Source organism: Odocoileus virginianus, chromosome 25 (genome assembly GCF_023699985.2).
Source record: "Odocoileus virginianus isolate 20LAN1187 ecotype Illinois chromosome 25, Ovbor_1.2, whole genome shotgun sequence".
Classification (NCBI taxonomy): domain Eukaryota; kingdom Metazoa; phylum Chordata; class Mammalia; order Artiodactyla; family Cervidae; genus Odocoileus; species Odocoileus virginianus.
In genome coordinates this window covers 776,414-792,616 of record NC_069698.1, presented here as the reverse complement: position 1 = coordinate 792,616, position 16,203 = coordinate 776,414, and the positions used below count along the sequence as shown (strand labels likewise).

Below are 16,203 nucleotides of genomic sequence, written 5' to 3'. Positions count from 1 at the left end.
CAGCTCCACAGAATTTATAGTCTAGCCAGACCACTATCTTAGCCTTCCATTTCATTGACCACTAGGTCATAGACCTTTTGCCTCTGCCCCCTATTTTTATGTTTGTGCACAACACTTGATCTGATGGCATTAATTTTTGATATTAAGCCCTCTCTAAAAATGTAGCTAATTTTTACAGTCTGGATCTTTCTGCCCTAACTTTTAGAAGTTTTGAGGGAAATATCAAATCCAGTCTGTTTCTAACCATTGACCAAGCTCTGAAGGTGAGTACACCTGATCCTTGGCGAGTGGAGAGTCAGACATGAAGGGGACAGACTGAGGGGAGCATCACCCAGGGGATGCAGTGAAACTACTGGTTTATGAGAAAGCATGTCAGAAATGGATGGGGTCAAACCGGAATTAGACAAGATTCAGTTCAGTTCAGTCACTCAATCGTGTCTGAATCTTTGCGACCCCGTGAATCGCAGCACGCCTGGCCTCCCTGTTCATCACCAACTCTTGGAGTTTACTCAAACTCATGTCCACCGAGTCGGTGATGCCATCCAGCCCTAACACAAATACAGGGGAAGCAGATCAGATCAGTTGTGGTCTGGATATTGCATTCTAAAGTTAAGCGAGAAGGATCCCAGAGAGACACTGCAAGGCAGTAAGAAGCCTCCATGATTTCTTTGTGAGAGCAACTTCTGGCACCTTCTGCGGCCGTGACATACCTGGCTTCGAGGGTCAGGACAGCTCTGTTGCTGTCTGAGAGTTTTATCGTATGTGTCCAAGCACCGAAAATTAAGAAAAAGAAATGAGTTCTGGGAGCAGGAAGAGTAGAATCAGGAAAGTTGCCCAAGGGATCTGGAAAGCAATATAGAGCACGTGGAAGAAAGATGAGAGACAGATCTTCAGACAACAGTCTTGAGCAAAGACCTAAAATGCATGTAGGGCGTGGGAAGACAAGCAGGATGAGTGCTGACAACTCCTGCTGGGGAGGGGGCTGCAAGTTGCTCAGGTGAGGTGGAACCAGGTGGGAATGAACTTAGGTTGTTTAGTTGCTAAGTCGTGTCCAACTCTTTTGCGATCCCATGGATCTAGCCCACCATCCTCCTCTGTCCATGGAATTCTCCAGGCCAGAATACTGGAGTGGGTTTCCACTTTCCTCCTCCAGGGCAGCTTAGGTTAATGGGATATGTATCTGGGCTGTGACCTGATCATCAACAAACAGCCACTATGGCTTTTTGAGTATATGAAAAATTTAAGTAAAACAGAAGACCAAATGATGTAGATTGAAAGTGATAATGGTCTAAACTAGAATGGACACATGTAGAAATGGAGAGTAATATGTGTGACAGCTGTCTCAGCAGGGTTTTCTGCCTAAATGTGGGAGAATAAATTAAACACTTTTAGTAAAACTATTGTACAAGGGTCTTCCAGGCTTTTTTCTACTAATTTTCCCAAATCTTTACCAACCGCTATGATTGTATTGCACTGCTGAGCAATAATTTTAATAATGTTTGTTAATATTTGAGTGCCTCTGATATGCCTGGCACTATTCTAAACTGGTTATTGTATTATTCCATCTGTTGTTGTTGTTTAGTAGCTGAGTCACGTCCACCTTTTCTGCGACGCCATGAACTGTAGCCCCCCCAGGCTCCACTGTCCGCGGGATTTCCCAGGCAAGGATGCTGGGGTGGGTCGCCATGTCCTCCTCCAGGGCTTGAACCCAGGTCTCCTCCATGCAGACAGATTCTTCACTGTCTGACCCACTCCTCCAATGGTGTAGGTTCCATCAATGGTATAGGTTCCATCAATGGTATAGGTACTATCAATGGTAATCGTACTAGCAATGGTATAGGTACTATCATTATCCCCATTTTACAGATGGAGACACCAAGGCACAAAGAGGTTAGTTAACTTACCCAAAATTGTGCAGAAAGTGAAACAGCCAAGATGGAACCTAGACAGTTAGCTTGAAAGCCTGAGTCTTACTTCCTCTGAGAGTACATGTTGGGTGCTCAATAAATGTCACTGGACGTTGAATAAGTCCCTTCTACTATGGTGTTGGTATTGCTGCTATGAAAAGGTCAACATGACAGCTATGCCTATAGTAATCTTTCCCTTGTCTAGACCAGCGCTTTCTGAGAAATGCAGCCTCCTGAAGTGGGGCTAACGTTTCCTCAGTCGAAAATAAATTGGAGAAAAATCTCCTCCTCCATTCATTTTCCACTTTCCTCTCGACATCATTATACTATAATTCTTACTGCCCAGAGATATATACAGAATCCAAATAAAACTTCAGTGCTCTCCATTGTATTCTAGGAAATTCTGGACGTTGCCTCTTTGTCACCACCATTCACCTGGGACACACATTACAGTTTGTTAAATAATTTCTCAGTTCCTTCCATAGCTGTTGCACATAAGTCAAGGGTAGCCTCCTTGATGACTGATTTACCTTGGGTATTTGTTTATTCAGTTTTCCCCCTTGGGGTGAGTTACCTCTGAGGAAAAGCTATTGGAAATTCTTCAGTTCATTTACTGATTATTGGGTGTCTGTGAATGCACCACATGATGTGTGATGAGCTCGGTCCTGCCTACTGTCATCTTCCCCCATAGGAGTCTTGAAAATTCTTTCTGGACCAGTAATCCAGCAACACACACTGCCTTTAGTCCAGTGAGCACATGTTCCACCTAACTATCTGCCTTCCTTGGAAAAGAGTTGTATGTAAAAATTAAGATTTCACACCTCACATCTTTTTTTGTTGACCTGAGGCTCAGTATCCACCTTATCCTGATATCAGGGGTTGATGCGGCTGACTCAGGTGTGTTTAGATGTATTTGCTGACCTATATTCTTTTAAGTGCAATTGTCCAGCTAATGCCATTGTGGGTTTAAAAGCTCTATTTTTATGCTGCAGGTGAATTGATGGAATATAAAATTACACATTTGTCAAGGAGACTGGGTAACTATGTCAATAAATGCTATGTCAATAGAGTAGAAGGTCAGGTGAAAATATTACTATTTGAGAAAATAATTTAGATTTTTAGGTTTAACTCTACATAAAATTAGGCAAAGTCATGGACAACTGAGTTTGATGAACCAGATCACTATGACAGTAGCAGCCTAAACTTACAAATAAATTTTGCCTTTGTTTTTAGTTGAATAAATAAGGTAAACTGAGTAGCTTAGCAAAAAGAATAATTTTCTTTTTTCCTATCATTCCCTGTTCAAATGAGCACTGTATAGTTTCGGCCTAGCTTCTGAAAGAAATTTTAGGCAATGTTTTTCCTTGGCTTTTTGGTGATTTTTGTATAATAGTTATCTGGTCCCTTTCAGTCACAAGAGCAGATTTGTGTCCATAATTTAAAAAGCAGGTCAGTGTAATGTCAGAATTTGAAGAAGTTAATTCAGAACTTCTGTCCCTGCTCTGCACCAAGCTTGGGTCTGCTTCAGCTGTGGAATCCTAGAATGTCAGGTTGCATCTTTCACGTGTGAGGTGGGAGCGGAGAGATGTAGGAGGTGTGGGTGAAAGTTTCTGGCTCCAGCCTCTTCTCCACTCTTACTTTTCGGCTTGACTCTCTCTTTGGAGATTTGGAGAAATGCAGAAAAATCAGGAGGGGTAGATAAGGAAAGATCTTCCTTGTCAGCCTTACTGTAATGTGATTTAGGTGCTGTGAGGATGAGGAAAATAAAAACTGCTATCTTGATTCCACGAGAGCACCTCGTCAGCTTTCTCATTGGCCCGTGACCGGCCTGTGGACCTGCCCCCTTGTGCGGGCCGTGCCCATCCTTCGGCCTCCTGCTCACTGCCCCCAGCACCGCCTGCCCTCCTTCCCACAGCCAGCTAGCTTCCACTTGGGAACTTTCGTGCTCCTCTCAGTACTTTTCTTGGGTGAGATTTCTTTTTGTTGGGGGAAACATGTGCCCCAGCTTCTGTTTGGGGGATGTGCTCCTTCCCCAGTATGGCTTCATCTCTCTTCTCGATGCCCATTTAGCTCCGTCACCCAAGCAGGGACTCCCAATGCAGCCTCTCTAGCCTGGCAGCAGGCTTCTTTGTCCCACACTCCAACACACACAGGTCGAGAACTCTGAGTGGTCTCTTGAACCTCCACTCCACTTGGCTAAGGTAAGGAAGCATATTCTTCTTTCCTTCCTCCCCGGGACCACTTCCACGTGCTTGCATGACCTTGAGGTGCCTGCTGGAGCCGACGGAGCCCGCTCTGCTCTAGCTTCACGAGTCCTTCATAGGTGGTCTAGAACTGCTTTAGAAGTGGAGGTGACTTGCCATATAATATCATTCTTAGCCTTTGGGACCTCTCCTCAAACAGGGGTACAAAGAGTTCCATTTGAAAATTCTGCTCTGTGTTATACATTAAGATTAAAAGAAATTCAGTGACACAACAACAAAGAAAAGAAAGAAATCAAGAAAACAGTCCTATTCACAATAGCATCAAAATAGAGTAAAATACTCAGGAATAAGTTTGAGCAAGAAAGTAAAATACTTGTACACTGATAATTATAAAACACTGATGAAATATGCAAGCACATGACAAGACATCCACTGTTCATGGATTGGAATAGTTAATATTGTTAAATTGTCCACACCACTCAAAGCAATATACAGATTCAAAAATTTATTCAGTCTCTATCAAAGTTCCAAAGGTATTTTTCACAGAAATAGAAAAAACAACCCTAAAATTCATACTCACCAAAGACACCAAATAGCCAGAGCAATCTTGAAGGAGAACAGAGTTGGAGGCACAGCTGAGTTTTGTTGCTGAGAACACAGTTCTCGAGTGATCGAGAAATCACATCCTGGTTTCTCAACATACTACGAAGGTGCAGCAACCAAAACAGCATTCTGTGTGCATGAATGGACATGTAGGCCCGTGGAACAGAATAGAGAGCCTAGAAATATACCCAAACTAATTTTCAACAAAAGTACCAAGAGCACACACTGAAAAAGGATAGTCTCATCATTAAATGATGCCTAGGAAACTGGATATCCACATGCAGAAGAATTAAATTGGACCCTTTTCTTATACCATATACCAAAATCATCTCAAAATAGATTAAAATGTAAATATAAGTCTGAAACTATAAAAATCCTAGAAGAAAACTTAGGGGGAAAGCTCCTTGACATCAGTTGGCCTCATCTATGACTTCTTTGATATGACACCAAAAGTTCAGGCAACAAAAGCAAAAATAAACAAGTGCCCTACGTCAAACTTAGGGAAAAAAACAAATTACAAACCTCTTGCACAGCAAAGGAAGCAACAACATGCAAAAGCAATCTGTGGGTTGGGAGGAAATATTTGTGAATCATGTATCTGATAAGGGGTTAATATCCAAAATATATTAGGAACTTCTTCAATTCAATAGCAAAACAAGAAACAACCTGGTAAAAAATAAACAAAAGACCTGAATGGACATTTTCCTAAAGGAGATATACAAATGGCCAAGAGGTATATGAAAAGCTGCTCAACATTGCTAATCATTAGAGAAATTAAAATCAAAACCACAATGAAATATCACCTCTTACCTGATCCAAAAAATTAAAGACATCCTTGTGTTGGCAAGGATATGGAGAAAAGGGAACCCTGTACACTGTTAATGGGACTATAAGACACAGACTTTAACTGAAAATAGTATAAAAAACATGGAAAATGGTTTCTGAAGTTCCTCAAAAATTTTAAAGTAGAACTACTGTTTGATCCAGGAATTTCTCTTTTTAGTATATACAGAGAGGAAATGAAATAAGCCACCTTTAAGGGATATTTGTGCTCCCATATTCACTGCAAAGTGAATTAAGCAAAATTAATCTTAAAATAAATCAACACCTTTACTTGTATTTTTTAATTCCTTGAAGAAGAAAGCATTGACCAAATCAATATTCCGTTTTGTTGTGATCATTGCCATTTTATCCATTATCCTCCACTTGCCTCACATTACAACTGCTCACCTGTCTTTTATAATGCACATAGTCATCCATGTTAAATAATTAATTCACCATCGGGCCTCTAACATTTCCCTTCCCTTCCTTCTCTGGCAGTGAGAGGGACGGTCACTGGGAAGATGGCTAGAGTCCAGGTTAAGAGGCTGGGTTTTGCTTTCTAAAGTCACAAAGAGCCAACCAAACTGACTCTTAAAGAAGATGTTTTGTCTTCTCCATTCAACTCAGAACTGACTAGAGCTGACTTCTGACTTAATTGAATTTCTAGTGATAACATAAAGGATGATTTTTAACCTCAGTGAAAAAACATTTTAAGTTTTAATAGGAATGGGCTTCAAAAAGTTTCAAATCTCATCTAACCTCGTGGCAGTTCATGAATTAACATAGCAAGACATTTTCTATAAAGCGATGTTTTCTTCTAAACCCCTTCTTTCCTAGAAACCAAGGATCAGGGTTATGTATCTCTGGACATGTACAAGGTTAAATAACAGTAAATATTCAAACTGAAGAAATAAACAACCAGCAGACAATATCTAGCTATCTAAACAGAGCAAATAACTGTCTATCATGGGGTAATACTTGCTGGATTACTTGCCTACAAAGTATGTCATAATATAAGGCCAACTATTGAATGCTGAAGAGGATTTGCCGTGTTGTGAGTGCAAACATAACCTTGATACAGAAAGACAAAAAGCAAGGATGACTTATTCACATGCCAAACTATATAATGCGAATCTTTTATAAAGACTTGACTGAAAGGGGTATGAAGACAAGTCTTAAAATGTAATACTTGATGTCAAGAGATTGTCAGACACACACGTCCCCTTAAAGTTACGGAATCTCCAGGTCAGGCCCTAGGAAGCGATTGCTTTCAGAAACAGAAGTAAAGTAAAACAACGAGAAACAAGCAATGCTGGCCACCACCCGCGCGCTGCAGTTTGATCGCTGTCCTCCTGACGCGGAGGCCGTGAGTGCGCCGCTGGCGACACTCAGCTCAGCCCTGCACGCGGATCAGACGCGGAGGGCTTGCCAAGGCCCAGCCCTGGGGTAGACGGGCACCGCCCGCGGCTGTCGCTAACCCCCTGCGTGTGAGGCCCCGCCGGGCCTCTGCCCTCGCTGTGTGCTGGGCCCGGAAGCTCCCACAGCCCTCAGGCCGCCTTCCTGAGCCTCTGACCAGGCCTTCCCTCCTCCAGTGCGCTCATATGCGGACCGACTGATGTGAGTCTCTGGTTAGGAGCCGCACCCTCTGTAAACCCAGACTCCAGAGAAACTGATCACTGTGTCCCGGTGCTGGGCAAAATGCCTGGAAGACAGAGGCCCCCACATCCTGGGTGGATGAATGAAAGAAGGTGGACAGGGAAGAGAAAGGCACACCAATGCTGATTGCTGAAGTTGGGTCATGTGACGTCGAGGGGCCTGAACCTTGGCCCGCTGTGTGAAGCCATCTCTGGATGGCTTCAGCTCTGACTTCTGCAGGATAGACAAAGTCCCAGAGTAAAGGGGTCACTCTTTCCATAACCTGTGCAATTTGATGCAGACCCTTAGGCCAAGAGCAGAACAAAATTCAGCTGGAGATGAGTAAGACTGAAATGACCTTGGGCCCCTTCAAGAAAGTGATAGGTGCCATTGATCCTTTTCTTCCCAGAAGCTTATTGGCATGTATTCAGCCCTCAACAAACTCCATAGGCCTGCTCGTGAGAAGACGCATAGAGCTGTTCTCCGAACCAGGCAAGAGACACAGGGAAGTGAAGATCAAGGCAGCATGCGTGCCCCGGCACTGTTCCTCTTTTCAGTCGTCCACGAACGGCACTTGTTAGATGGAATCGAATGGACCCTTGCCCTGCAGTAAATCTGCAGTAAGCAAGGATTTATGTCACATTATTTTTTGACCTCCAGAAAAGAACACTTAATCAGTCGTTTTAATACAAATGAAATTCCCAGTTATCATACTTCATCACAATTCCAGTGAATCCTGCCAGAATTAAATCATATGTTACCAATCGGTGCCAGCACCCAGTGTGGGCAATTAGAAAATGTCTGTTCATTGTAAGTAAGAAGTATTTTCAGAGAAGGCTGGCAGCTGCTTATTAGCCTGAGATTTCTAGATGATGGTGGTGAAAAAGAAGTGACAGTCGCTCAGTCGTGTCGGACTCTTTGCAACCCCATGGACTATGCAGTCCGTGGAATTCTCCAGGCCAGAGTACTGGAGTGGGTAGCCTTTCCCTTCTCCAGGGGACCCTCCCAACCCAGAGATCAAACCCAGGTCTCCCACATTGCAGGCGGATTCTTTACCAGCTGAGCCACAAGGGAAACTCTCACAAAAAAATACCAAGTTCTCTGATTATTGCTTCCTCGCTCCTTTCATTCATCGTCATTACCGTTGTTATGATCATATCACCAATGTTAAAGCCATTTCTTTCTGCCTTCACTTACTAAGTCATTTGGTGAATACTGTGAAGGTCAGCTCTCAGAATGAGAGGGAGAGAATGAGGAGGGAGGAAGAGTGAATAAATGAATGAATAAAAGATGCTGGTCCATGGGAGGGGAGGTAAGAGACTACTGACTGACAATGAAAGCCATGCGTTCTCTCATACAAGGAACAGAGTCCCAGAGTAAAGGGATCATTCTTTTCTTATCCTTCTGAGAATAGTCTAAAACATGGATAGTCTTTCTTGTTTTTCCTTTCCCCTCCCCATTTCCTCTTTCACCTTTTCTTCCTATAGTAATTAGGAGGAGCAGAAGCACATCATATCTTTCAGAATCCCACAGTATCCAATGATCACTTATAGCTAGTTATTTACTTCTCTGTAGTTTTTACCTTGTTTTGTATGGTTATGAGAAAAAAAGTCTGTTGCTAAGTTGCGTCTGACTCTTTGTGACCCTGTGGACTGTAGCGCGCCAGGCTCCTCTGCCGCGGGATTTCCCAGACAAGAATACTGGCGTGGGCTGGCATTTCCTTCTCCAGTGGCTCTTCTCTAAGCCTGGTCTCCTGCATTGGCAGGCAGACTCTTTATCATTGAGCCACCAAGGAAAACACATAATCACACACAATTTAAAAAAGTAGATAGCTGAAGAAATTACTGCAAAGAGGGACAAAGATAAAGCCATCTTGATGAGAGAGAAATGCAAGTTCACTCTTTGATCCATAGGTTCATAAAATTATAAGGAACCAGTTGTGGAGCCATGAAATTAAAAGACGCTTGCTCCTTGGAAGAAAAGCTGTGACAAACCTAGACAGTGTATTAAAAAGTAGAGACATCACTTTGCCAACAAAGTTCTGCATAGTCACAGCTATGGTTTTACGGTAGTCATGTATGAATATGAGACTTGGACCATAAAGAAAGCTGAGTGCTGAGGAATTGATGCTTTTGAACTGTGGTGTTGGAGAAACTCTTGAGAGTCCCATGGACTGCAAGGAGATCAAACGAGTCAGTCCTAAAGGAGATCAACCCTGACTATTCATTGGAAGGACTGATGCTGAAGCTGAAACTCTAATATTTTGGCCACCTGATGCAAAGACTTATTTGACTTCTTTGAAGAGACCCTGATGCTGGGAAAAATTGAAGGCGGGAGGAGAAGGGGACGAAGAGGATGAGATGGTTGGATGGCATCACCGAATCGATGGACATGGGTTTGAGTAAGCTCTGGGAGTTGGTGACGGACAGGACGCCTTGCGTGCTGCGGTCCATGAGGTTACAGATTCGCGCACAAGTCGGGTGACTGAACAAGCTGCGGAGGAGACGCAGAGAGGCTCTTCATGCAGAGACGGCCCGAGACGTCCACTAGAGGGGCGGCGGAGCACACCCCGCAGAAGGTCCCTGCGGGGTGACGCGCGCCCGACCCCCCAGCAGCCTAGGCCGGTGAGCCAGCGGGCGAACGCCAGGGCTCAGGTCCTGTGTGTCCAGGAGTGTGATCCCAACACGGCTGGAGACAGTCCGAGCTTACTCTGCAGACTGCACGTGTCCCGCGAGCAGTCTGGTGGGTTTCTGTCCTACCCCTCGGTGAGTGGAGGCAGGCATCCCTCGGTGAGTGGAGGCAGGCATCCCTCGGTGAGTGGAGGCAGGCAGTGAGGCGGCAGATACAAGGACTGCGCGGCCTCTGAACCGCGAGGGGCTCGGTGAGGGGAAAGAGCGGAGATGCCGCCGATCCGCCGGCGGAAACGACTACGCCGCAGAGGGCTGGTGCCCAGCGGGCTGCGTCTCTTCACCCCCGGCAGGTGCCCGCATTCTGGTACAGCCTTTTGGAATGCAGTTCTCGACTTGGGCCAGCCTAGGCACGCAAGGATTGGCTACCTCACATCAGCCCCCTTCTAGAAGGGCTGGGGGAATGGGGCAGTGGCAGAACCCATCAGGAGATTCCAGTCATCCGTTGTTACAGTATGCTGTCCGTTCAACGCCTGAGCTAAACTGCAGACGAGCTGTGGTGTAGCTTCTCAGATTACTTTCTAGCCCTTACCTCAGGCCAGGCGTACTTCTAAGTCCTTTATACACTCACCCTATAGAAAAGTACTGTTATTTTACATGTGAGGAATTTGAGAAAGAAAGGAAGGTCAATGATTCTATCAAGATCACACATCTAACTTCGAACTAAGGCAGGCTTCAGTTCACGGTACGTGGTTCTGGAATTGATGCTTTTAATAGCTAAGCTGCGCTACTTTTGCAGATCTCCAAGTGATTTGCAAAACCGTCTTGTAGACTCTGGATGCAGTATGATGTGTTTAATGCAATGCTTCCTCGCAGGTAAGAGCCAGATGGAAATCGGTTTTCTTGGCAGCATCTGAGTGCACTGACCGCACATCGGGCACCCAGTCTTCCCGCACGAACACTCGCTGCGCTGGGCTGCCTGGCCCTGCTTCTGGACCCCTCCGCCACCCTTGGCGGCTCTAGTAACGTAGCCCCTGGCTTCCTTGCTGCCTTCTGGCGCCTCCTCTCGCCTCCTTTCCTCCCGCCGGTATGTTACCTGGGAGTTTTCTCCATCATTCCATCCTGGACCCTGCCTTCTCCCGGGACCCATCCGCCTTGGAGCGCAGTTACTCCACTTACGTCTACGCTCTGTGTCTCGCAGATGTTCGTTAGCAACCTGATCTCACTCCCACGATTCAGACTCACACGAGCAGCCCTGTGCTGGAAGTTGATATCTTACATGCAATCAAAATCAATCTGTCCAAAATTTATTTCACTTTTGTATCTCTGGGCCTTCCAAGGATATTTTTTCTGTTTCTCAGATAACGACATCTTGATCCAAACAGCTGCCCAAACTGGAAAACTGGGAGTTATTCTGACTTCTCTCTTTTCTTTATCTCGTACATTCAGCTATGTACCAAGCCCTGTCGGGCCCGCACTTGAAACCTTCCCACTTCTTTTCTTCCCTGCAGCCTTCAACCTATAGTCCAGGCCACCTGTCACTTACCCTGGGCCATAGCATCTTGTAAGGACCAGCTGGATAGTATTCCTCTGTGGAATTTTAAGGATGTAACTTCTTCTTATTTCATCCTCATCTCTTTACTTCTCACAGAGTGCCTTCAACATTCTGACCAGACTTCAGTTCTCTCCCCCATTTTCTGTCCACACTGCTTGGAATATTCTGCTTCTTGATTGCTTTCTTTCTCTGATGTGTGTTGCTAATTCTTCTCATTCTTCAGGCCTAGTAGTTAAGTCACTTCCTCCAGGAAACCTTCCCTGAGCTTCCATGCCTTGGTCACGAGTTCCTCCTCTGGAATCTCACAGCGCCGTGTATTTTCTCTGCCATAGTACTTACCATCTTATGCTGCAGTTCTGTTTTCAGTCTTTAGGAGGGAAAGGAAACAACCTGCAATAACAACAAAGTCCAAAACTTCATTTTTTTCATTTATACTTGATAAAAATTTATTTATCCTAACAGAGTCGATATAAGGCCAAGCTAGTAGCTGACTGCTCTGCTCCATAGTTACTTGACAACCCAGGCTTCCAGCTCTTTCACATACAATGCTGACTTCCAAATCACTCTGCATCACATCTGGATAGTACATGAGGAAAGATCATGGAGGACCATGTGTGGGGTGTTTTTATACGACAACCCTTGAAGCAGCGGCCATCACTCCTACTCACAGTCCACTGCCTGGGCCTTGGCGTGTGGCCCCCACCCCCAACTGCACCGGAGGCTGGGAAGTGCGGTTTCTCTGTGCCAGAAAGAAGGGGACTGGGTTTGGTGATCACCAGTAATCTGCCACAATGACCTTTATTCTCACTAAATTATATACTCCATAAGGGCAGGGGCAAAAATTCTCCTTTTATGCACTTTATCCTCAATGCTAATACACAGTGGGAACTCGCTAAGTATTTGTCGAATAAATGAAATTGTGTGTGTCCTGTCTTTAAAAGACTTTTTCTGCCCATCCTGATGCTGGATGAACATTTTTTTCCTCAAACAGCATCATCTGAGGCAGCGTCTAACATGTCTGCCTGATTCATGGACCTGGGGTATAGTATGTCTTTGGTGTTCTGGCAGGCTGCGTGGAAAACTGATGCTTGTTGATCATCTCTTGTGTGACCTGCTACTGGTGCTAATGGTAAAGAAGTCACCTGCCAACATGGGAGACATAGGAGACACGGGTCCAATCCCCAGGTCGGGAAGATCCCCTGGAGAAGGGCATGGCAACCCGCTCCAGTGTTCTTACTTGGAGAATCCCATAGAAGGCAGAGCCTGGAGGGCTGCAGTCCATAGGTTGCATAGAGTCAGACACGACTGGAGTGACTTCACACACACACACAGGAGCCATGATGCCAGTTTATTTATTTATCTTATATATATTTCTTTCAGAGATTCAATTACCCTTGTTTTCTATTTAAGGCATGCCCTTTCCAGCAACTGAAATGCCTGGGAAGTGCCAGGCTATTCACTACTCATTAAAGCTTAAGGATGAAGGAATATATTGGCTGCCATGCTGTAAAGATATTGTTGAGAATATTGTACACATTTTACAGTACACTTTTTATAGAACCTGGGGATAAAATCCTTTCTAATCACAATAAAATGAATAGCGGTATTTTTCTTAAAAATTGACTATTTTTATCTTATAATGTTCATCAGTGGTGTAACAAATGCTCTTTATTTCTTAACATTGTTACTAGAACATTCTGACCAAATGTGCAGTCCATATCTACTAAGAGAATATTACATCGAGAAATACATTATGTAATATCCCCAGCTAGGTTTTAACAACACTCAACATTCTTTATCTAACTTCATTTTTTCCTACCCTTATTTTCCCTTTCTATCCACTTCTTTTATCTTCTTGTATTTACCTATTTATGTAAACCACCATGAACATGTTTCGGAGCAAAGGAGAAATACATAGAAATAAAATCTATTAAACATTTGTCTTCCCAAGAGACATAACATGTCTCAATGGCTATAGTTGAGTATTTTTGTATTTCAATCTACCTTGCTTTATCTCTAGAGGTATTTTCAAATGAATATGAATTAGTCTTTCATTTTGGGGGGAAGGGAGGAAGGAGGAGAATGCAAAATTATGGCTTATGAAGATAAAGATGATTTAGAAAGCTAAGAATTGAAGTAAATTTGAAACTATATTTCATATATGAAAATATTATATATAATTGTGAAAATTCACTACAAGATAAGTTCCATGAGGGTGAAGATCTTGTCTTCATTGTTCAAAATGCAGGTTGACTCATCTTGTACACAGTAGACACTAAAATGATATATTTTGAAAGTGTGAGTGTAATACACTAGCAGTTAGAAGAACTTAGGAGAATACATTATTAATATGAAACAAATAGTATTGAGCATTGCGTGTGCAACCACAAGCATAGAACTTTTGGACTCTGTTTTATAACTTATAAACTGAAGCCATCAGACTATGTATGCACTAAGATTCTTTCCAAATCCAATACTCCATGTTCTACATGCCGCCTTTGTTAGTATAGTGGCACATTTAAACGTGTGAAGGTAAATTCCTATGACAGTTTGGAAATTTTGTCTTCAAAATAGGTTATTGAACCCCATCATCAACAGCCCTTGTAGATGTGAGCACATCAGATTCAAACATCACCCCTCCAAGTGCTCAAAGTGAGTAGCAAGGCTCCTCATGTGACTCCAAAGAGACAATACAACCACAAGTTTTATTGCAACTATAACAATATTGGGTTTGGGGAAAAGCTATATTTTTCACTTGATGTTGATATTTTGGTTTTGAGTTACTCTGTGGCAAATTGTAATCCAGTGACTATATATTGATATGACAACTACTATAATCTTAAAAATATGGATTCAGTTCAGTTCAATTCAGTCACTCAGTCATGTCCGACTCTTTGTGACCCCATGAATCACAGCACACCAGGCCTCCCTGTCCATCACCAACTCCTGGAGTTTACTCAAACTCATGTCCATCGAGTCGGTGATGCCATCCAGCCATCTCATCCTCTGTCGTCCCCTTCTCCTCCTGCCCTCAATCCCTCCCAGCATCAGGGTCTTTTCCAATGAGTCAGCTCTTCGCATGAGATGGTCAAAGTATTGGAGTTTCAGCTTCAGCATCAGTCCTTCCAATGAACACCCAGGACTGATCTTCTTTAGGATGGACTAGTTGGATCTCCTTGCAGTCCAAGGGACTCTCAAGAGTCTACTCCAACACCACAGTTCAAAAGCATCAATTTTTTGGCACTCAGCTTTCTTCACAGTCCAACTCTCACATCCATACATGACCACTGGAAAAACCATAGCCTTGACCAGGGAGACCTTTGTTGACAAAGTAATGTCTCTGCTTTTTAATATGCTGTCTAGGCCCTCAGATTGGGAGAAAATAATAGCAAACGAAGCAACAGACAAAGGATTAATCTCAAAAATATACAAGCAACTCCTCCAGCTCAACTCCAGAAAAATAAATGACCCAATCAAAAAATGGGCCAAAGAACTCAACAGACATTTCTACAAGGAAGACATACAGATGGCTAACAAACACATGAAAAGATGCTCAACATCACTCATTATCAGAGAAATGCAAATCAAAACCACAATGAGGTACCATTACATGCCAGTCAGGATGGCTGCTATCCAAAAGTCTACAAGCAATAAATGCTGGAGAGGGTGTGGAGAAAAGGGAACCCTCTTACACTGTTGGTGGGAATGCAAATTAGTACAGCCACTATGGAAAACAGTGTGGAGATTTCTTAAAAAGCTGGAAATAGAACTGCCGTATGACCCAGCAATCCCACTTCTGGGCATACACATCGAGGAAACCAGATCTGAAAGAGACACGTGCACCCCAATGTTCATCGCAGCACTGTTTATAATAGCCAGGACATGGAAGCAACCCAGATGCCCATCAGCAGACGAATGGATGAGGAAGCTGTGGTACATATACACCATGGAATATTACTCAGCCATTAAGAAGAATTCATTTGAATCAGTTCTAATGAGATGGATGAAACTGGAGCCTATTATACAGAGCGAAGTAAGCCAGAAAGATAAAGACCATTACAGTACACTAACACATATATATGGAATTTAGAAAGATGGTAACGATAACCCTATATGCAAAACAGAAAAAGAGACTCAGATGTATAGAACAGACTTGTGGACTCTGTGGGAGAAGGCAAGGGTGGGATGTTTCAAGAGAACAGCATCTAAACATGTATATCTAGGGTGAAACAGATCACCAGCCCAGGTTGGATGCATGAGACAAGTGCTTGGGCCTGGTGCACTGGGAAGACCCAGAGGGATCGGGTGGAGAGGGAGGTGGGAGGGGGGACTGGGATGGGGAATATATGTAAATCCGTGGCTAATTCATTTCAATGTATGACAAAAACCACTGCAATGTTGTAAAGTAATTAGCCTCCAACTAATAAAAATAAATGGGGAAAAAAAAAGAATATGCTGTCTAGGTTGGTCAGACTTTCCTTCCAAGGAGTAAGCGTCTTTTAATTTCATGGCTGCAATCACCATCTGCAATGATTTTGGAGCCCAGAAAAATAAAGTCTGACACTGTTTCCACTGTCTCCCCATCTATTTCCCATGAAGTGATGGGACCAGATGCCATGATCTTAGTTTTCTGAATGTTAAACTTTAAACCAACTTTTTCACTCTCCTCTTTCACTTTCAATATGTGGATTGAAAATATGGCCACTCAAAAATATGGATTGGTGATTCGTTATTCTATTGTACCTGTCATGTATCATGGGATTTTTAAAGTAATACTAAAGTAATCTTGAGAGTACTCCCAGTGCTCTGAGTTGGTGACAAGAAGAGAAAAAAAGGAAAATCATGACGAG

At 43.5% G+C, this 16,203-nt stretch overlaps 1 protein-coding gene across 4 annotated transcripts in view; it reads left to right on the top strand.

Annotated features, from left to right (window-relative positions):
* Positions 1–16,203, top strand: part of CD96 (CD96 molecule) — an 89,513-nt gene that overhangs the window by 57,373 nt on the left and 15,937 nt on the right. The gene's annotated exons all lie outside the window — the stretch shown is intronic.